Below are 22,391 nucleotides of genomic sequence, written 5' to 3' on the forward strand. Positions count from 1 at the left end.
TTGTGTGGTCTCTCCAATCTCTCTATTATTACCTGTCAGTGGGAGTGGAGAAAGGAGAGAAGGGGGAAGAATTGAGAAAAAATACCAACAAAAGCCCTCTTCTGAAGCTGCCACTATAACCCTACTTACTAAACGTGGCACCCTAGGGCTGCTGATTGGCAGCTGGAAGAAAAGGAAAATAGAAGAGGAAAAAGATGGCAAGGTAAAATAAAGGGGTTGAAAGAAGGAGAAACGAAGGAGACTTCACTAGGGAGCCCCATCAGCACTGGTCCCTCCTCCCTCCCAGGAGAAAAGGGGAAACAAACAGCTTCCATTGTCTTTCTTCATTAAATCCCATTTCAGCCCCTCCCACACCTCTTCACCATTCCCAAGACTCCTCTCGCCAGTAACCTCACTGTCTATCCACCGGCGCCTGAGACCACAGCCCCATGTCCACGTCACAGTCCACTTCCCGCTCACCCTGTGTCCACACCAAGATCCACACAGCCTGCCACCCTCTCTACAGTCCCCTCCCTCCAGGTCTGGGCTGGAGGTGAAGTCCAAAAGACTAGCTGCCTAGGCTACGGGAAGGAAAACTGTGGGAAGGTTCTTGGCATTCCAAATAATACTATCTGAAAATAATACCATTTTATTTATTATTATTATTTTCAGATAGTATTGATATAATAGCATTATATCAAATAGTCTTACTTTTGGACAGTATTTATCAGAACTCTGTTATAAATGGCGGCCACATTATAGATATCTCATTAGTACTATGCTTCAGGTACCTTGTAGGTGAGCAAGCCAAGACACTCATGTTTTCATGGGAAGGTGCATGCTGTATACCTGACCCACAGACTACTGGAGCAGGACTGTGAAGTCAGGAGTAGCTTGTGTACGGGTAAGGGGCATTCAGAAAAAGACTTTCTAATATTATTTAACTGAATCACATTAAGTCATATGTAATCCTTTTTCACAAATTAATCCTACTTATTATTATAGGAGAATTGGGAAACAAAACAGTCATGGTGACTGTAAAGCTGCTAGCTTACTGAAACAACAAAAAGAACAAAATCAAGTGAGACACAGAGATGATTAGGCAAATTCGCCATGTACCAACAGTACTGCTAGCCATGTGCATGGCTAGGGAGCAGACAGGAAGATGACGGAAAACTCCTGAGATGGCAGGGTCTGCAGAAGAGGAGTGATAAGCCAGATTTATTACTAGGATGACATTAAAGCATTAAATTCTGAGGTTGTATGGAAAGGAAGCAAGGCTATAGGAACACTGGAAATAAAGAAGACTAAAATGGAAATCATTCACAGCAGGATGGAAGAATCAGAGAGCAAAGCAAATTATTGGGACCCAGAAGAACAGATGACAAAAAGGAAAACAATTTCCTAAATCAAACAATTGAATTTAATCATTCAGAGAACATATAAATTCATAAATATTCTCTCAATGCAAAACAGAAAATATAGAGAAAATATGGGAAAATCTTCATAACTGCTCTCAAACAGGTAAACACACACACACTCCCCTCTACCTGAGAAAGCCATAAAGCACTCGAGAAGACCAGAGATGCTTTCAGCATTCTAGCTAAGCTTCTCCCAGGGAGGGACCACCTGTCCTTGTGGGGCTGGAGGTGAGGGATCCCTTTGGGGGTAGGGAGCACAGAGCTGAGGATAAGCACAGGCAGTACTATGAAGCAGTTTTCTTCCACCCTGTCCCAACTGAGTCTTTCATCCTCAGGGATGAAAATTAGCCAGTGTAAGGTTGTGCTACTTTAAAAGCAAACAAAACAAAGCAAAAACACCACACACAGATTTAACAACAGGATGTGGGTTAGGAAGAGAGGAAAAAGAAGAGTCTTAACTTTTTACTGAAATATAATATACATTCAAACAAGTTGACAACCATAAGTATACAGGTGAATGTGTTTCCACAAAGTGACTGCATCAAGGAGTCAGCACCCAGATAAAGAAACAGACCATTACCAACACCCCAGAGGCTTCCTTTCTGCCCCTTCCCAAGGTAACCACTCCTCTGGACCTCTAACACTACAGATGATTTTTACCTCTTTCTTTAAATGCTTATTTAAAAGAAATAATATAGAGCAGTGGTTCTCAAACTTTTTGACTCAAAACCCCTTTACACATTTAAAAATCGAGGATCCCAAAGTTCTTCTGTCTATGGGTTATAGCTATTAATATTTACATTATAAATTAAAACAAAATTTTAAAATGAAGAATCCACAAACACATATTACAGTAGCTATCAAAGAGATGATTTATCACTTTCATATAGTAACCCACTAAGAATTTATTGCCTCTTATCTCCAAATATATCCTTCACTGCCTGCTCTGCGATAGCGTAACTGGCTCCTATAAGCATATCTCCTTTGCAGTCGGCAAGATGCATACATAAGCTTTGACAGTCGAGGGTGTTGGAGGGACACTGCCGGAGGAAGAAACCTCCCTTCCTGGTTCTAGCATGCCTCCATTTGTTTTCTTCTCCTTCCTATAGGGTGGCTGCTACTGGAGTGTGTGGAAGACACCCAAACGCATGAGTAGCACCCCACAGGCAGACTCTGAGTAAGTCTCCCAGGTACCCCAGCAGTTGGCTTCCCAGAGTTGGTTGCCTAAAGCCAGGAGCGGTGGTTGCTGTTTGGCAGTTCTGGCTCTGATTTCCTGCCCAAATGCGCTCTGAAGTGTATTTTATGCTTGTTACCCTGCCTTACCAGTCCCCATTCTGGAGGGTACTGTGAACCAGGTCTGGCCAGGGGTAACTAGCAAAGTTCTCTACCATCTACAGAAACTTCTCCAAAGAGGTCTGAATCCCAGCCTTATGGAGGGGGTCTCCCTTCCAAAGGTTTTCCTTCCTTAATAATTTTCCTTCCTTTACTACTATCTATACTCCCTTATAGTTAATCCCATTATAGTTAGTAATTATTTATATTAAAACGTCTCTGTTCAAATTATTGTGTGATTTCTGACTCCCACCTGGACCCTGACCCACACAGCCTCTCAAACTCCACTGCACACTAGTTGATTAAGAGCAGAAAGGGTAAATAATATCTTAGTAATATTATGAAAACTGTTTTGACCTTGCAGACTTCTTGAAAGGACCTCAAGGACCCCAGAAGTCTCAGAACCACACTTTGGGAGCTATCGATACAGAGCATCCTTTTATGTCTGAATTCTTTCATTCAACAGTGTGGTTATGTATCATCCATATTGTTGTATGCAATAGTTTATTTATACTGCCGCACAGTATTCCATTATATGAATACATAATCATAACATAATCATAACATATTTTTCCATTCACCATGGATGGACATTAGAGTACTTTCTAGTCTGGGCTACAATGAATAGTGCTGTGATAATATTCATGTGCATGTCTTTTGGTGACAACATGTATACATTTCTGTACTGTTGGGCAATAAAGGATATATGAGCTCAGCTTTAGTAAATACTGTGAAACAGGTTTCCAAAGAGGGTGTAATAATTTTCACTCTCACCATCAGTCTGTTAAGAGTTCCAGTTGTTCCACATACTCACCAACAGTTGGTATTATGTCATTTTTTTAATGACCTTTTTTTGGGGTGGTGGTGAAAAGTTCTATGAGTTTTAGTATGTGTATAGATTCATAAAACTATCACCAAAATCAGAAAATAGAACAGTTCCATCTCCCCAAAGAACTCCTTTGTGCTATCCTTTTATACTCACACCCTCCCCCTACACCTAACACTCCCAGCAACCGACATCTGTTCTCCATTACTATAGTTTTGTGTTTTCATAAATGTCATGAATGAGGTGTATAATCTTTCTTTCACCCAGGACAATATCTCTGAGATTCCTTTAAGTTGTTGTACCAGAAGTTTGTTATTTTTTATTGCTGAATAGTACTCCATTCTGATATATTAGTTTGTTTCTTCATTCACCTGTTCTTTCCAGTTTTTTTGGCCATTATGAATAGGGTTGCTATAAATATTCATGTACAAATTTTCATGTGCTTTTATTTTCATTACTCTAGGAGGTGGGTCAAAAAATATCTTGCTGTGATTTATGTCAAAGAGTGTTTTTCCTATGTTCGCCCCTAACTTTATAGTGTCCGGTCTTACATTTAGGTCTTTAATCCATTTTGAGTTTATTTTTGTGTATGGTGTTAGGGAGTGTTCTAATTTCACTCTTTTACATGTAGCTGTCCAGTTTTCCCAGCACCATTTATTGAAGAGGCTGTCTTTTCTCCATTGTATATTCTTTCCTCCTTTGTCATAGATTAGGTGACCATAGGTGTGTGGGTTTATCTCTGGGCTCTCTATCCTGTTCCACTGATCTATATTTCTGTTTTTGTGCCAGCACCATACTGTATTGATTACTGTAGCTTTGTAGTATAGTCTGAAGTCAGAGAACCTGATTCTTCCAGCTCCGTTTTTCTTTCTCAAGATTGCTTTGGCTATTCGGGGTCTTTTGTGTTGAGATTAGGTTTGACATAAATACACTAGTATGTGCAAAATAGATAGCTAGTAGGAACCTGCTGTATAGCACAGGGAGCTCAGCTCAGTGCTATGTGATGGCCTAGCTGGGTGGGATGCTGGGGTGGGGGGAGGGAAGTCCAAGAGGGAGGGGATGTGTGTATGCGTATGGCTGATTCACTTCGCTATGCAGCAGAAATTAACACAACATTGTAAAGCAATTATACTCCAATAAAAAAAAAACTTTTTGTGTAAACATGTTCTCATTTCTCTAGAGTAAATATTCAGTAATGGGCTAGCTGGATTACATGGTAAGTGTAACAATGTAAGTGTAACTTTTAAACTGCCAAACTTTTCCAGAGAGACTGTATTATTTTTGCATTCCCACCAGAAATATATGAGAGTTCCAATTGTTCTGCATCTTTGTCAGTACTTGATGCTGGCGGTATTTTTATTTTAGCCATTTAAATAGGTATAGAGCGGTATCTAATTATGGTTTTAACTGGCATTTCTCCAATGGTTGGTGTCTTTTCATGTGCTCATTTGCTATTCATACAACATCCTGGGTGAAGTGTCAAATCTGCTGACAACTTTTTTATTGCATTCAATTTTTTTTTAACTGGGTTGAATTTTTTGTTTTTTTTAAAAGATGTTGGGGGTAGGAGTTTATTAATTAATTAATTAATTTTTGTTGTGTTGGGTCTTAGTTTCTGTGCGAGGGCTTTCTCTAGTTGTGGCAAGCGGGGGCCACTCTTCATCGCGGTGCGCGGGCCTCTCACTATCGCGGCCTCTCTTGTTGCGGAGCACAGGCTCCAGACGCGCAGGCTCAGTAGTTGTGGCTCATGGGCTCAGCTGCTCCGTGGCATGTGGGATCCTCCCAGACCAGGGCTTGAACCCACGTCCCCTGCATTAGCAGGCAGATTCTCACCACTGCGCCACTAGGGAAGTCCCTGAATGTTTTAATTAAAAAAAATTGTTTTTATTTTTTAACATCTTCATTGGAGTAAGGGTTGATGTTTGAGAGTCCTTTGTGTATTCCAGACACAAGCCCTTTGTTGGATATCCAGTTTATAAATATTTCCTCCCAGTCTGTTGCTTGTCATTTGATTCTCTTAACAGTGTTAACAGAGTGAAAATTTTAAAATTTAATGAAGTCCAATTTTTTCCTTGATGAAATCATGCTTTTGATGTCATGGCTAAATACTCTCTGCCTAATGTAAGGTCCTGAATATTGGTCCTAAAAATTATAATATTTTAGGTTTTAGATTTAGATCTATGATCAAATTTGAGTTAATTTTCATATAATACATGAGATTCAGGTTGAGAATCATGTTTTTGCATATGAATTTCTAACTGTTCCAACACCATTTGTTGAAGAGAAAATCTTTTCTCTATTGAATGGCTTTTTACCTTTGTCAAAAATCAAACAGCCTAATCCCACTCCTGGGCATATATCTGGAGAAAACTCTAATTCAGAAAGATACATGCACCCCAATGTTCACAGCAGCACTATTTACAATAGCCAAGATATGAAAGCAACCTAAATGTCCACTGACAGCTGAATGGATAAAGAAGATGCGGTATATACATAAATACATACATATGTATGTATTTGTGTGTGTACATGTGTATTGTATATAATGGAATATTATTCAGCCATAAAAAAGAATGAAATAATGCCACATGCACCAACATGAATGGAACTAGAGATTATCATACTAAGTGAAATAAGTCAGAAAGACAAATACTACATGGTATCACTTATATGTGGAATCTAAAATATGATACAAATGAACTTATTTACAAAACAAAAACAGACTCACAGACATAGAAAACAAACTTATGGTTACCAAAGGGGAAAGGGCCTGGGAGAGGGGTATTATTAGGAGTTTGGGATTAGCAGATACAAACTACTATACAAAAAACAGGTAACAAGGTCCTACTGTACAGCACAGGGAACTATATTCAGTGTCTTATAATAAACCATAATGGAAGAGAATATGAATACATAAAAGTGAATCACTTTGCTGTACAACTGAAACTAACACAACATTGTAAATCAACTATACTTCAATTAAAAAAAATAGCCATATTTATATGGGTCTATTTCTGAGTTTTCTGTCCTGTTCCACTAATCTATATATCTATCTTTCTGCCAACACCACACTGTCTTGACTACTGCAGCTTTATAGAAAGTCTTTAAATTGGGTACTGTATTTACTCCAACTTTATTCATCTTTTTCAAAATTATTTTATCTATTCTATTTCCCTTGCCTTTTCAAATAAAAACTTAAATCCCTTGCTGGGATTGTGAATGGAATTTCACCAAACATCTATTGGGGAGAACTGACATCTTTTATGTTGAGTCTTCCAACATAGTTAGAAAGCAGAGGCTTTAGTTTCCTCCCTCTGCTGCATACTTCCCAAGACTGTCCTGTGTTCCAGGTCACGCTGTCGGAGACAGAAAAAGAAAAGCAATGGGAATTCTACCCATGCTCCGGACACCAGAGTTGTTCTAGTCAGAGACAATTCCCCTCAGATGTTTAGTTGCTTCCCTGGCCACTGCTCATGGCTGTGCTGCCTGGCAATACTGCCTAGGGGCTGAGATTGTGGGGCAGGTAAAAAAAATTTTTTTAAAGAGATGGATTAGGGGAGAAATAAGGGTTTTACTCCACTCTCTAACCCTTAAGAGACCCTCTTCTTGTATCCCAGCCCAGAGAGGGCTTCTTCTGGGGCTCTCCTTCTGTACCCACAGCACAGGTGCAAGTTTTGGACTGGTACAATTTTAAACAGAAGTGGAAAGTAGACATCCTTTCCTTATTTCTGATCTCAGGGGTAAGATTCCAGTCTTGTACCATGAAGTGTGATAACATTAGAAGCATAACCCGTAAAAGAAACAACTGATAAATATGACTTCATTAAAATTAACTATTTGTGTGCCATTAAGCACATTCTGTGCCTAAAGTTACCATTAAGGAAATGTAACGCACAAGCCACAAACTGAGAAAATATTTGGAAATCATATGTCTGATAAATGATTTGTATCCAGAATACATAAAGAACTCTTACAACTCAGTAACAGGAAGACAAACAATCCAATTTAAAATGGGCAACATATTTGAAGAAACATTTCATCAAAGATATAAGAATGGCTGATAAGTACATGAAAAGATCCCCAATATCATTAATCATTAGAGAAACACAAATTAAAATCACAATGAAACACCAGTTCATACCTAGTAGAATGGCTATAGTAAAAAAAGAGTCAAAAAGAAGTGTTGGTGAGGATGTGGAGAAACTAGAACCCTCATACATTGCTGGTGGGAATGTAAATGTTGCAGCCACTCTGGAAAATCGTTTGGCAATTTCTTAAATAGTTAAAGTTATCATATGACCCAGCAATCAGGAATTTGCCCAAGAAAAACAAAACTATATATCCACACAAACACCTGTAACACAAATGTTCTTAGAAACATTATTCATAATAGCCAGAAAAGGGGAACAATTCAAATGTTCATCAACTGGTGACAGGAGAAATAAATGTGTTTTATCCATACAGCTGAATAACACTGGGCAATAAAAAGGAACAAAGGATACATGCTACAACACGGGAGTATCTCAGAAACATTATCCTCCGTCAAAGAACCCAGACGCAAAAGACTTCATATTATATGATTCCACTTATATGAAATATCCAGATAAGGCAAATCCATATACACAGAGTACATTGGTGATAACTTAATCCTAGGGCTGAGAGTGGGAATGGAGAGTGACTACAAATGCACACCACAGACCTTTTTGGGGTGATGGAAATTTTCTACAAGTGGTGATACTTGCATAACTCTGAAAATCTACTCAAAATCACTGAATTATTCACTTTAAATGGGTGCATTTTCTGGCTCCAGGAAAGATGGAGTAAGTGCACTCCACTCTGTTACTCCCAGTGGGTGGTACCATAACTCCTGGACAGAATACATGGAGCAGCTGTCTGAGGGGACACTGAAATGTAAATGGTAGCAGGTCAACTGGTGAAGGAGACTAGAATTTGAAGTTCCATCTAACCAGTGGTGAGTTTTCCATTTTTCCCCCTCTGGCATTAGTCAGGCTGCACTCAAAGGCAGTTCCACAACTGGAAGCATGCACTAGAAGCACAAAGAAGGAGTCCCAAGATAAGCTCTCTCCTTCTGGTCTGGGAAACTAGTAAGGGGTGACCAAAGGTCAGAGACAGATTTAATTCCACATCCACATTCCCAGCCTTATTTCCTTTCTCCCTCCTCTCCTACCCTAGCAAGTTTGAGAAGCACTAGATTGGAGTAATGAGTCTCTGGGAGGTGGGATGTCTGCAGAGATCAGAATTAGCTGAGCATCTTTATTTAGGTTTAATTTTGATCAAAGGACATGTACATGCTTAAAAAATAAGCTGTCAAAAGCTTGTTTAAAAAGGCTGTACAACAGAAACTAACACAGTATTGTGAAGCAATTCTACTCCAATAAAGATCTATTTTTAAAAAAGGCTGTTCCCTCACCTCTTTGCCACTTCTCCCTTCTCATAGAGCAGACATAATTCTAAGTACTATATCTGCATTTTTACTTCATTTTTCTCTAGTTGTAGATATAATGTATTGACTTCTTACTACAGAATATGAGGATTTATCTCACTCCTATCTCCCCCAACACATACACTTGCTAGTCTCTCAGTCTCCCAAAATTATATTATAAATTTGGATACATCACTCCTGAATGTATATTAGAGCTATGTAAAATGTTATTCATAGGGCTTCCCTGGTGGCGCAGTGGTTAAGAATCCTCCTGCCAATGCAGGGGGACATGGGTTCGAGCCCGGGTCCGGGAAGATCCCACATGCCATGTAGCAACTAAGCCCGTGCGCCACAACTACTGAGCCTGCGCTCTAGAGCCCGAGAGCCACAACTACTGAGCCTGTGTGCCACAACTACTGAAGCCTGCGCGCCTAGAGCCCGTGCTCCGCAACAAGAGAAGCCACTGCAATGAGAAGTCTGCACACCGCAATGAAGAGTAGCCCCCGCTCACTGCAACTAGAGAAAGCCCGCGCACAGCAACGAAGACCCAACACAGCCAAAAATAAATAAATAAATAAATAAAAATTTAAAAAATGCTATTCATAGCTGAGTCATATATTATTAATAATTTTCCTCTTTCTGCACAACATTCCCCTCCACTTCACCATCGATTATCCCCCCACTCTTCCTTAGTTTTCTATGTACTTGTCACTAATTCAAACCCACACTCTCTACAAACTGTCTAAAAGTCTCTTAAGGTGTTCAGAAGCACCAACTATCAATATAGTATAGGAATCTTCTTAAAGCAATCTCTCCTGAGGTTTTCTGGGCTGCCTCCCTCCATGCCCGCACCACTGTCATCTGAGGCTCTCCCTTTGCCGTCTGGCCCCCAGCCCTGCCCAGGATTCTGTTCTCTCTCTGCACACTGGATTTCCTCTCTTCTATACAGCATGTCTTTCTCTTAGTTTACTCCTTTGTTTTGGCAGAGAGCACAGACTGAGAAAGGATGAGGGGAGATGGCACGTGTTTCAGACTACACCATCACTTCTATAGTGGGCTGATGCTATTAATGGGAGTGAGTTATATACTAGAGTAGATTGAAAATCCCATTTTTATAATTTTTAAACAATGAGTGAAAACACGAGTGGTTTCATTTATGTCCCTATATACGATATTAATTAAAAGATGTCCTGCATAATGAGTACTCATTTTATAAGCGAGTGAGAGGATTACTGAATAAATTCTAATGCATGAAATTCACTATGTGGTCTGAGAGTTAGCTCGAGTGCCTGCCTGAGTGACTCAGCAGTGTTTCAGGAAATAAAGACATTAATAAAATTGCTTAGGATAGTGTTCAACTCAGCAAGACTAGGCTTACCAGAGAATCAATCCACACAAATACCTAAAAATTCAGGAATACAGAACAACAGCATTCCCTTGATAATTATTATTTCTATGATTTTTCAACAGTTAAAGTCCCACTGTACTTATCCTAAACCTCTTAGGGAGTGAAATGGCATTAGAAGTTTTATAGGCATTATCCCACTTTATCCTTACAACAACCCTAAGACAGAGGTATTATTCTCCCAATTTTAAAGATGGGAAAACTGAGGCTTACAGAAATGAAGTAGCTTGATTCCAAATCAAGGTGAATATGCACAAATAACCTATCCCTCATCTCCATGTCCCTTTGAGTATGATTTTCAGAGTATTCTTTGTCACCCACCAAATTTACCTGACACTACCATTTATCAACGACAAGTTAAAACACTGTCTGGCAGTGTTTGGCAATGTTACATAATTTCTCCTCCATGTACTCTCATTCAGGCAAGATCAATGAAGATCTAACCATAAAAGTGATGGCCAAGCACAGTGACTAAGATTACATGTTTTATCATTGACACATTTCACTTGAGTCACTTCTTGATCATACTTTTGCATAAATTATTTAATCTCCCTAAACTGAGTTTACCAATCTGTAAACTGGGTATACTACTACCATTTTGCTCAACTGTTTAAATAGGATAATGTGTATAGTCCTGGGTACATAATAAACACTCAATAAGTGGTATTATTACTTTTTAAGCATCTGAGACTAATTATATAGGATGGAATTGACAAATTAGGTGCTTTGAATTTGTATTAATCTCTTTCCCTAAGATTACACATTACAAAGAGAACTCTTTGTTAATTCTATTGAACTCTTCTTGACACTGGAACAATGTTATTCTTTCCTCCAGCTGCCTTCAGAAATGTGCCCCTGGAGACCCTACAAGGCAGTAAAGGTTCTCACACAGGGTGATCTGGACACTCCAGCTATACTACCAGTTAACCCTACAGCTTAGAACAACCAAGGCTTTTCTGGATTCAGATAAGGGGGTGAAAAAGCTGCTCTCTAGGGGCTGTCCCACACTACTCCTTCCGCCTCTGGGAATCGGTCTGAAAACCACCTGCTGGCCAGTTTCATCCATCTCAATGTAGGGATATTTAAATATAGGCTGATAGTTCTCATTTCACATTTCATTGTGAATACACTTCAAAAGCCAGACAGTGGTGAGTGAAAAAGAGTGAGGATGGAAAAGCATGCCTGGAGTAAGCTTCTCCTGAGAACTACACTGGGACCAGGAGCTCATTCTCCCTGAACAGAGGCCTTCTCTACATCCTAGGACAGCGAGTATTCAAAGCACTACAGAGCCTCCCAGCAGCTCTTATTACTGTCCAGATTGTACAGATAAGGATCTTGAGGTACGGAAAGGTGAAGTAACTTGTCCAAAGCCACACAGCCAATAATGGCAGATCCAGACTTTGCCAGCATCAAGACATTAATGAGAAATTCACCTAGATACAATTCAAAAGAGGAGAAAAAATAAGAGTATACATTAAGAAGCTCTAGTATATGCACACGAGCAGTTCCAGAAGAACAGACCAGAGGGAATGGTGACACAGCAAAATCTGAGATTACAACTAGAAATGTTCTAGAAGTGAAGAACATGAATGCTCAGATCAAAAGTACACTATGTACACTGAGCATGTAGATGAATTCACACCTTGACAGACATTACAATGTGCCCAGATCTCACCACTAAAGGAATAAAAATAAAATGTGAAGTTTCCAAACCAAGAGAGAGAAAAACATGAATACTAAAAATGTTATCAATTAGCAATGCAGGAAAGGAAGAAAAAAAATGATGGTAAACAAAAAACAAGATTTATTTAGATGGAACTTTATAAAGCTGTCATTTTCATAGGTCAAAAATGAATATCAATTTCATATGGTTCAACCTAAAAGAAATAAGTCTAAATATATCAATAGTCACAATAAATATACATGCATCAAACTCAACTATTAAAAACAAAGATTATATGATTTAAAAATATAAAATTCAGCCATTTAGAGATATACCTAAAACAAAAATCATACAGATGCCTCAAAGTAAAAAAACAGAAAAAGAAAAAAGACATACCAGGAAAACGTTAGACTAAAAGTGATGTAACAATATCAAAATCAGGAGGAAGAAAGTCAATAAAGATATGCGAACACTGAGTTTAAAAAACACACGTGCACGCGTGCGTGCACACACACACACACACACACACACACACAGTAAATTGTCTTAAATGCATCCAACGATTCAGCCTTGAAAAATAAACTAACAGAATGAGTTAGGGAAATTGTCAAATCCACGATCATAGTGGGAGTTCTTTTTTTATACAACTTAATCAGAATCTAATAGAGTATGCACACTAAAACAGAAAAAAACAAAAGTAACAGGCAACCAGACCATGTTATTTTCAACTGCAGAGGAAACATTTAAAAAACCCTGCACACTTTCTAGATCACAAAGGTTTCAACACATTTCAAAAAGATAATCTTTACTGATCATTAATCTAGGAATCAATAACAAAAATGAGAAAATCAAAAGGCAAAAAGAAATGTACATAGAAATTTTAAAATTTACTTCTAAGTCATCCTGGGTTGAATAGAAATCAAATGGAAATTACAAACTACTTGTAAATGAATTAGGATGAAAGTACTACATATAAAACTAGCAGGGTACACTGACATGATTCACAGGTGTAAATTTAGAGTCTTTAGTGAATTCATTAGAAAACAAAAATATTTTAAATTAACAGGTTAAGCATTTAACTAAGCAAGTGAGAAAACAGATTAAACACAAAATAGAAGAAAGATAATTGCATAGAAAACAAGTTTTAAAAAACTGAATAAACAAAAGGAAAAGCTACTCCTCTTTTAAAACTTAAAAACTACAAACCACTAGCAAGACTGCCTAAGGAAAAAAGAGAAAAGAAACAAACAGTATTAGAAATGAGAATAGACACATAATTACAGATCTAGTGAAAATGTTTTAAAAGCATTAGGTACTGAAGATAATGCTATGAACAAATAACAAAAAACCCAAGCCTTCCAAGTCATCGTGAATTACCCAAATTCTAATTGCGATTTGGCTAACTAAAGCTCATAATCTCTAAACCTTTCCACTGTGCTCTCTGGATTTCATGGTTACTGTCATTAGCAAAGTTCCCGAATATTCACAATCTATTCTCTGAATATTCCCTTCATATTCTACACTAATTAAAATATCACCAAGAATACTGCCTTCTGAGTGGTCTTTCAAGAGAAGGCTAGCTTTTCTTCAACATCCCTTGCACCACTGAGTCTGGAAGTGGGGGCAAGTATCTCCCTTGTTCCTCATCGCTATTTTAAGACTTATGTTTCTCCCTCTTCCCTAAGAAGCCTCAGGTCCTTTAAAGAAGGTGCTATCAGAAGTTGCCAACCCATCCTTGGTACAGTCACCTGTCACCTTCCCTACCAATTCCATCACTAGTCTTGTCATCACATTATCAGTCATTTTAGTTTCCATGCAGTCGATTTATCAACACTTGGCCTCTCAGATCTTTGCTCTGCTCTGCTCTCCTCCAGCATATCTCATCCACTTACTTTCATGCTATACCCTTAGACCACATCATTACTGATAATCTCCATTTTAAGCATCCCAATCTCTGGTCACCATTGCTCCTTCCACCTCCCATCCCCACTCCCTCCCCCCTGACATCCTGGCTTGTTCCCACTCAGTTACTCCAATAATCCCAGATCCTTAGCTTTCTTCATTGGGATCTCAAATCCAGACCCTTCCATCCTTTTACTTTCTGTGACCCTCTGCTTGTTTTCCAGGACTCTTTATTATAATCACTGTCTTGTATCTCCCTATTCTATCTCACTCGCTTGGCAATATCCCAATAGCTAAATCCAACTTTCTGCTGATTCTGCATCTGCACTAGGGCTGCTGAATATGGCTAAAGAAAACGTATGAGCATGCTGAATGGTCTCATTTTCAACTTACAAACCAAACCTCAAGGAGGCTCTCAGCGCTATCCAGTGTTCCCACTACATGTCCTAGTTAACCCCTGCAAACTGTTCCACATCTCCTGAGATTCCCAATACCTTTCTTACCCTCCTCACTCACAGGTGTTAACCTTGTTTCTAATTTCACTGAAAAAAGCCATCAGATGAGGATTTCCATACTCCCATCAACACACTGACCATCCTGTAGACATCTGTGATCATAAACATTGTGCCTTTTCCCCATTATACAATGTCTGCATTATCCCTGTTCCTGTCTGAAGCCAACTACATTCCTTCTCACCTGCTCAAGTTGAATGCTCTTGCTATAACACTCCCCTCTCAAATTTTCCCTCAATGGGATCATTTCTATCAACACACAACCATACTGTACTATATGCCATATTACAGAAGAAAAAGAAAATGTCTCCCCTGATTGCACAATCTCCCCAGCTAACTGCCCCATTTCTCTTTTTCCAACAATTACACCTCAAAAGCACTGCTATACTTGCTGTCTCCACTGCTTCCCTCCCACTTTGTTTCTCCCACTCTTTTTTCAAGTTGATTTTATGGGAAGCATAACAGAGTGCAAAAAACATAAATTTAGAGCAAATGAGATATCACAAGCAAATGCTCATGTAATCATGACTCAGGTGAAGAAATAGAACACGGCCAGCACCTCATTAAGTCCCTCTTGCTCCCAATATCTTTTCTTTCTTGTCAAAAGCACTATTTAGTTTCTCAGTATATACCTTTTGGATTCAGCAGATGCCTCTAGATAAAAAGTAGCCTCCAAATTCTATGCTCACTTCTCTGGGTTTCCATCTTCTCCCAGATGTTGGCTCTGTAATTTTTCACTACCTTCTAAGCTGTGCTTTCTAACCTCTGGATGTTTTCAAGAGGATGATTTTTCTAACTCTCTAGATGTTCTCATCTGGAGAGTTGGTCCAGATCACCAAGGCCACCATTACAGAAATGGAAAGTCTCCCCATTCTTTTAAGCCACGGTTTCATTGCCTATCACTCCACAGAAACAATCCTGTCCAACAGCCTCTCCACAAACTGAAACCGTCGGTCAGTCTAGAGATCTCAACTTAGCCTCTCAGCAGCATTTAACACAGCTGGCCACTTCCCCCTTGAAACATTACCTCACCTCTCCTCAGCCTCTTGCTAGATCTTCCTCCTGTTCTCAATCTTCGAAGGCTGGAACATTAGCTCCCTAACCCCTTTTTCACCTCATCCACTTCAGTGGCTGTCAACCAGTCCCGTGACTTTAAATTCTCTTATCCCTTAATGACTCCAGCTTCAACCCCTCCCCTGAACTCCAGGATTTTATAAATATGTGCTAACAATTCTTGATTTCTATTCCCATATTTCTACTCTCCTTTCCATCTTGGCAAGTATCACTTTAATTCAGATAGCTAATCAGGCCTAAATTCTTAACTTTTCCTTTTTTCTTTTACTCCACATCCAACCTGTCAGCATTCTGAGAGCTTCCATCTTAAACATACAATCAGAATTTGAAAACTTCACCTGTGCCAGCCTCTTCCATGCCACTATGATATCTCACTCATGCCACTACTATCCTCTGCATGAATATGCAGAGCAATGTAATCTCTCATCCACTGCAGCTTGAAAATGTAAACTGGTGAAACCACAGTGGGAGCAATTTTAAAAAACATCAAATGAAATTAAAAAGTGCATTCCTCTCAACACGATTATTTCGCATCTCCGTGCAACTGACCATAACACATGGTAACAAATACATTTTAAGTCACCCTAAAACATACATTCTGAAACCATGATTAATGAAAAAAACTTTTATTACATGAGATACACTCCGATATCTTCTATTTCACTAATTAAAATGCTAACAGGTATTCACATTGTGTATGAAATACCATAAAAAAAAAACTTCAGGCCTAAGGTCTTCTAAATTGATCTCATGATCCATTAATGACTAAGGGGTCATGACCTACAATTTGGAAAGCACTGTTCCACAGAAAACTGTTGCATCTGTACAAGAGAATACATGCTTGTTTAAACAGGATATTTATAGACATTCTGTAACTGTAAAGTATATACATCTAACCAAAAGCAAAATAGATAAATTATGGTGTATATTCCCACAATGGACTTCTACAAAGCAGTTAAAATGAATGACCTAGTACTACATGTAATGATATGGCCAAATTTCAAAATCAATGCTTGAACAATTTTAAAGTTGCAGAAGAATATGTGCATATGCTATGCTAGAATTTGTTGTTAAAAATATGAAACTATATATTATTTAGGTAGATAGATAATAGATAGATAGATAAACATGCAGAGTAATGATAAATGCAAAAAATCAGACCTATGGTTAGAGAGGAATGGAATACAACTGGGGAGGGGTACACAAATGGTTTCAACAGTAGCTGTAAAGCTTTATTTTAAAAACAAAATATGAAGAGAATACGGCAACTTGTTAAAATTCAATAAAGTTAGTGTTTGATACAAAACTTTGTTATCTCCTATAGCTTTCTGAATGTTTAGACTATTTCATTCAAAAAAATTAATAGCTAAAATAAGGAAAGAGAAAGCTACGTTTTCCAAAGAATAAAATTTCTGAGAGATCACTAGTGAAAGATGGAAAATGCAAAAGAGGGCTTCCCTGGTGGCGCAGTAGTTAAGAATCCGCCTGCCAATGCAGGGGACATGGGTTCGATCCCCGGTCTGGGAAGATCCCACATGCCGCAGAGCAACTAAGCCCATGCGCCACAACTACGGAGCCTGCGCTCTAGAGCCCGCGAGCCACAACTACTGAGCCCGCGCGCTTAGAGCCCATGCTCCGCAACAAGAGAAGCCACCGCAATGAGAAGGCCGCGCACCACGATGAAGAGTAGCCCCCGCTAGCCACAACTAAAGAAAGCCCACCCACAGCAACCGAAGCAGCCAAAAAAAAACCACAAAAGAAAAAATACTTCAAGATAAATATTTTAAGGCATATTTTTAAACTGCTAATTATCACGTGTGTCTTTGAGGCAACAGATAAAACAAAAAATCAGGGAACTCACTAAACTTGTATAACAAATTTACATTTCATGAAGCAGGTAGAAATCATACTATAAGAGGATAAATACAGATACAAAGAGTAAAATTTATGTTAGAATATTGTTTTCAAAATTGTATTTAACGGAAACAAAATACATATTAGCCTTAGAACTACCAATTACTATTTATAGAATTATAACAACGTTACTGAAAACACCTAAAAGATTATAAAACCGTTAAGTCTTAAAAATTATAAGCAGAGCAACTCCCAGAAGTTTATCCAAATCATCTAGAGAAGCTTATCTAACATGAGAAAATAAGCAGAATTCTACTAAATACATGATTTTAATCTGTTTCCAGAATTTCATCTAACATTAAAAGTAATAGTTAAGAAAATGAGAAAAAAATAACCTTTAGCAATTAGGCAGAGAAAGAAGGGAATTAAATGTCAGAAGACCTGGATTCAAACCTGATTCAATTGTTCTGGGCTACAGCAATCTCTCTGAGCCACTTAACAGCAGCCTGCCTCATGGGACTGATAATTTTGTAAACCAAAGTTAAAATTACTTTAAAAACTAGAAAGATTAAAATGTTACATACTAAACATCTCACAAATATTTCTGTGAATAAAAAAGTTAAGTTGCAGGGTTTTGTGTCTGTATCTTTAATTCAGAAAACAACAGCAACGACTTAGTAATTAAAAATTTAACAAATAAAAAATTCAAAAGAATAGCTGAAAGGTAGCCTAGCATTTCTCCCTGGAAGTAGAACAGAAACATGAGAAAAGATAAAAATAAAAGGGACTAAGAGAATCAATGCAAGCAGTCCAATGCCTGGCTAATAGGAGTTTCAATGACAGAAAACAGACTGATGGGACATATAATAGGCCTGTCTAATAGGTCACAACTTACTTGACTTCAAGGATATTGGTACAAAACGCCTTTAACCTACCAATCTACAGGGAAGAGAGGAAACAGAAGAACACAATCAATGGCACCAGCAATCAGCAAAATGCAGAGTCAGGAAAGATATAAGACGCTCTACCTCGTATTCAAATAATAAACTGTAAGGGAAAAAAGAAGACGGAACCTACAGACTAAGAGACACTTGAGATAGATACCTACCTGTTGCAATGTGTGCACCTTATCTGCATCCCGATACAAACACTCTTAAAAAAGGAAAATATATGACATAACTAGGGAAATTTAACTGGATATTTCATGTTATCAAGGAATCACTGTTAAGACTTTTTTTAGGTATGAAAAATGGTATCATGATTTTTCCCTTTCCTTTTTTTTTGTTCTATGAGTCCTATCTTTCAGAGACAAATATTGTAATATTTGCAAATGGTTAGGTCTTTGCCTGAGGTTGGGAAACCTGCTTCTAATCTCACTCACCTGGTTGATCCCCAAAATCCACAAACCATGTGGGCTTCTCCACAGGGCCATTCCTGTCATGTCAGCTGGCTTACCCCGGGGTCAATGATCCAAGTGAGAATAAAAGACCAAATTGGAAACCACAGTGTATTTTATAACCCAGTCCTGAAAATGACACTCCATCACTTGTACTGCTGGCCATACAGACCAACCCTAGCACAACACAGGAAGAGACCACACAGAAGTGTAAATACCAGGAGAAGGAGATTGTTGCAGGACATCTTAGAGGGTATAAAAGAGAACTTTTAGGAACTGTTGAAGCAAGGTGATGCATACATTAGGGTTCAGACTATTATCTCTATTTTTGTATATATTTGAAAATTTCCATAATAAAAAGTTTTTCAAAACTTTTTTAAAAAAAGGATAAAAGCACAGAAATGGAACAAGAAGGCAAAAAATGGCTATTCAGTGGTAGTAGTGACTTTGTGCCACCCCATGAAGCAGCCCTATCCCAGAGACCCAATGGCTGGCCAGAAGGACTGCGTATTAGCAGCTGGACTAGCAATCCAGCACAAAGCAGGATTTTTTCAAGTCTGAGAAGTCCTCATCAAGCCCAAAATTTGGTGCACAAGCACACGTATCACACCATTTAAACACTGATCTTTATATCATGAAGTTGTTCACTGTGCAAAAACTAGTGTTTATAATATATTTAATATACTTATAAGCTACTCATTAGTAAAAGTATCTTCAAGAACCATGTAAAAGATTTTAAAAAATAAACAATAAAATGTGTTGAGAGTGGTGATGTATTTAGCGGAATTATTAAAAGCGCAAAAACAACTCTACTATAAACAATAATAGTTAAGGTTCTTTTTAATGGAGACATCACTGAATTTAACTGAGACTTCCCTGAGGAGTCTAGCTTTCTTCAATAATTCTTAAATTACTCAGGAAAGTACACAGTTTGTGAAAATCTAAGTTTACAGTGAAGCTTCTCTTGACTGATGTCCACTTAACCAATTTGCTGGATGAATACTCTATACCCCCTCAGTTTAATTTTTACATGCACAATATTCAATGGTTACCTTATTATGACTTATTCACAGCTGTGCCATGTAATAAACTATGATTACCTTTGCCTTCTCTGAACGACTTTAAAAAATTTTCCCTGGATTTAATGATTGTTTAATTTTTTTCTTGCGATGGTTTTCTATGTACTTATTACTAATTCAATCCCAAATTCTCCATCAATTGTCTAAATCCCTCCAAGACATCCAGCCTTATCAGGTATGACTTCAACATCTCCTTGAAGTCTTTCCTGGTGAGCATTTTCTGAGCTGCTCCCACCTGGGCTGGCTGCCTCTCTGCCTGCACAACTCTCACCTGTGGCTGTCCTTACACCATCTTCCAGAGATTCCCACCATCTCTCGCACATCAGATCTCCCGTCTTCTACATCCTGTGTCAACCTTTTCCTTGATTTAAGTCCTCTTTTGGTGGAGCACAAGCCAGTAACTTCCCAAGAAAAGATATGTGGTGGCAGTTCAATGTTTTGAGACCTTGCATTCCCAAAATGTCCTTATTTAACCTGTGCACTTTATTGTTAATTTGGATGCATACAGAATTCTAGGTTGGAAGTTATTTTCCTTTAGAATTTTGCTCCTTTGTTTCCAGAGTTGCTGCTGAGAAGTTTGAAGATATTCTGATAAATAATCCTTTGATTGTGATCTGCTCTCTTCTCAAGAGAAACTTATAAGAGGTCTTTTTCAGGGAATGATTGCCAGTGTTCTGAAAGTCACAATGCCTTGGGGGTGCAGTCTGTTTTCATCTATTGTCCTGAAAACTTAATGGTCTTTCAATCCAAAACCTGTACAGTCCAGTTCTGGAAAATCTGGTGGATAAATTTTCTCCTTCCCTCCTGCCTATCCCTCTCCTCACCTTTTTTGTTGTTCTCTTTGAGACTCCTATTAATCAAATATTGGTCCTCATTGATGGTCAATTCAATTTCATAAGCTTTTACTATTGTCCATCTCTTTGATCTATTTTTATGGAAGATTTCCTCCCAACCTGCTATTGAGTTTTGTTTTGTTTTAATTCCCAAAAGCTCTTTTTGGTTCTCTCAGTCTTTTTTTTTTTTTTTTTTTTTTGCGGTACGTGGGCCTCTCACTGCTGTGGCCTCTCCCGTTGCGGAGCACAGGCTCTGGACACGCAGGCTCAGCGGCCATGGCTCACAGGCCCAGGCGCTCCGCGGCATGTGGGATCTTCCCGGACCGGGGCACGAATCCGTGTCCCCTGCATCGGCAGGCAGACTCTCAACCACTGTGCCACCAGGGAAGCCCTCTCAGTCTATCTTTTGAATGGTATCCTATTCTTGTTTTATGGTTGTAATATGTTTTCTTATTTCATTGGGATTACTAATTATTTCTTTTTAAGTTTTCTTCCCCCTGAATAGTCAGGCTTTGCTTCCTCCAAGTTGCTTAAAGTTTTGAATTATACTTTACATGTTTGAGGGTTTCCTGTGATGTCTAGTATTCCTTGGTCATCTACTACTAAAAATGGAAGGCCAAAAAACTGAATATAAGCTCTGAATATTTAAGTGAGGCTTACTGACTATGAGTATACTCCACTGGAGTGATGAGGCTATGCTATTAAGTTGGAGAATCTCTGATGTCAGTGTTTGCAGTTGTTTTGCTTTTCTCTAGGGTTAGTCCAATTCTGCTGATAAAGATCTTCCAATCTCCTGCCTGGAAGGATAAAGCCTGGCTGCTGGCATTAATGGGAGCCCCAGAAAGCAAGGTGGCTAGGGGGTCTCAATAGCTAGAATGTATATGTTCACTTGATCTACCTTTCTCTGTACAGTTCCCTTGCTTTTAACTGGGCCTGTTGTCCTCTAGTCCAGATACCTTGTATTACCTTCTTCGTATGGCACAACTGGGCCTTATATTGCTGGTAGGAGTGTAAGTTTCTACAACCATCTTGGAAAAATGTTTGGCAGCACGTGCTAAAGCTACTTAAGTGTATACCCTATTTCTTTCCCCAATACGTACACCAAATAGAAATGAGAGCTTAAGTCTTCCTAAAATGTGCACAGAAATGTCACCATAGCCTTTATTCACAATAGTCAATAAGTGGAAACAACACAAATATCTATCAACATGTAAATAAACTATGGTATATTCACATAACAAACCACAACACTGCAATGGACAAGAATAAGTTTCTGACACATGCAACAATATGGATCTCAGAGACACCAAAGAATATAAACAGTATGGGTCCATTTATAAACAGTTCAAAGAAAGACAAAGCTAATCTATGTTTAGAGATCAAAACAATGGCTGCCCCTGGGGGTGGGAGTACTGACTGGAATGGAACACAAGAGATCTTTCAGGGGTGATGGAAATGTTCTGTAAGTTGATTTGGATGATGGTTAGACAGGTACATACATATGTAAAAATTCAGTAATCTGTATGCTTATGACTGTATACTTCACCGTTTTAAGTTACACACAACTTAAAAGAATCTTGTAAAAAATTAATTATATACACCAAGGGGGGAAAGTGGCGGGGGTGGGTGGGTGGGATGAACTGGGAGATTGCGACTGACATGTATACACTAA

The 22,391-nt window shown here is 38.6% G+C and overlaps 1 protein-coding gene across 3 annotated transcripts in view; it reads right to left on the reverse strand.

Annotated features, from left to right (window-relative positions):
* Positions 1-22,391, reverse strand: part of GALNT1 (polypeptide N-acetylgalactosaminyltransferase 1) — a 184,780-nt gene that overhangs the window by 36,849 nt on the left and 125,540 nt on the right. The gene's annotated exons all lie outside the window — the stretch shown is intronic.

This window comes from Stenella coeruleoalba, assembly GCF_951394435.1.
Source record: "Stenella coeruleoalba genome assembly, chromosome: 14".
Lineage (NCBI taxonomy): Eukaryota > Metazoa > Chordata > Mammalia > Artiodactyla > Delphinidae > Stenella > Stenella coeruleoalba.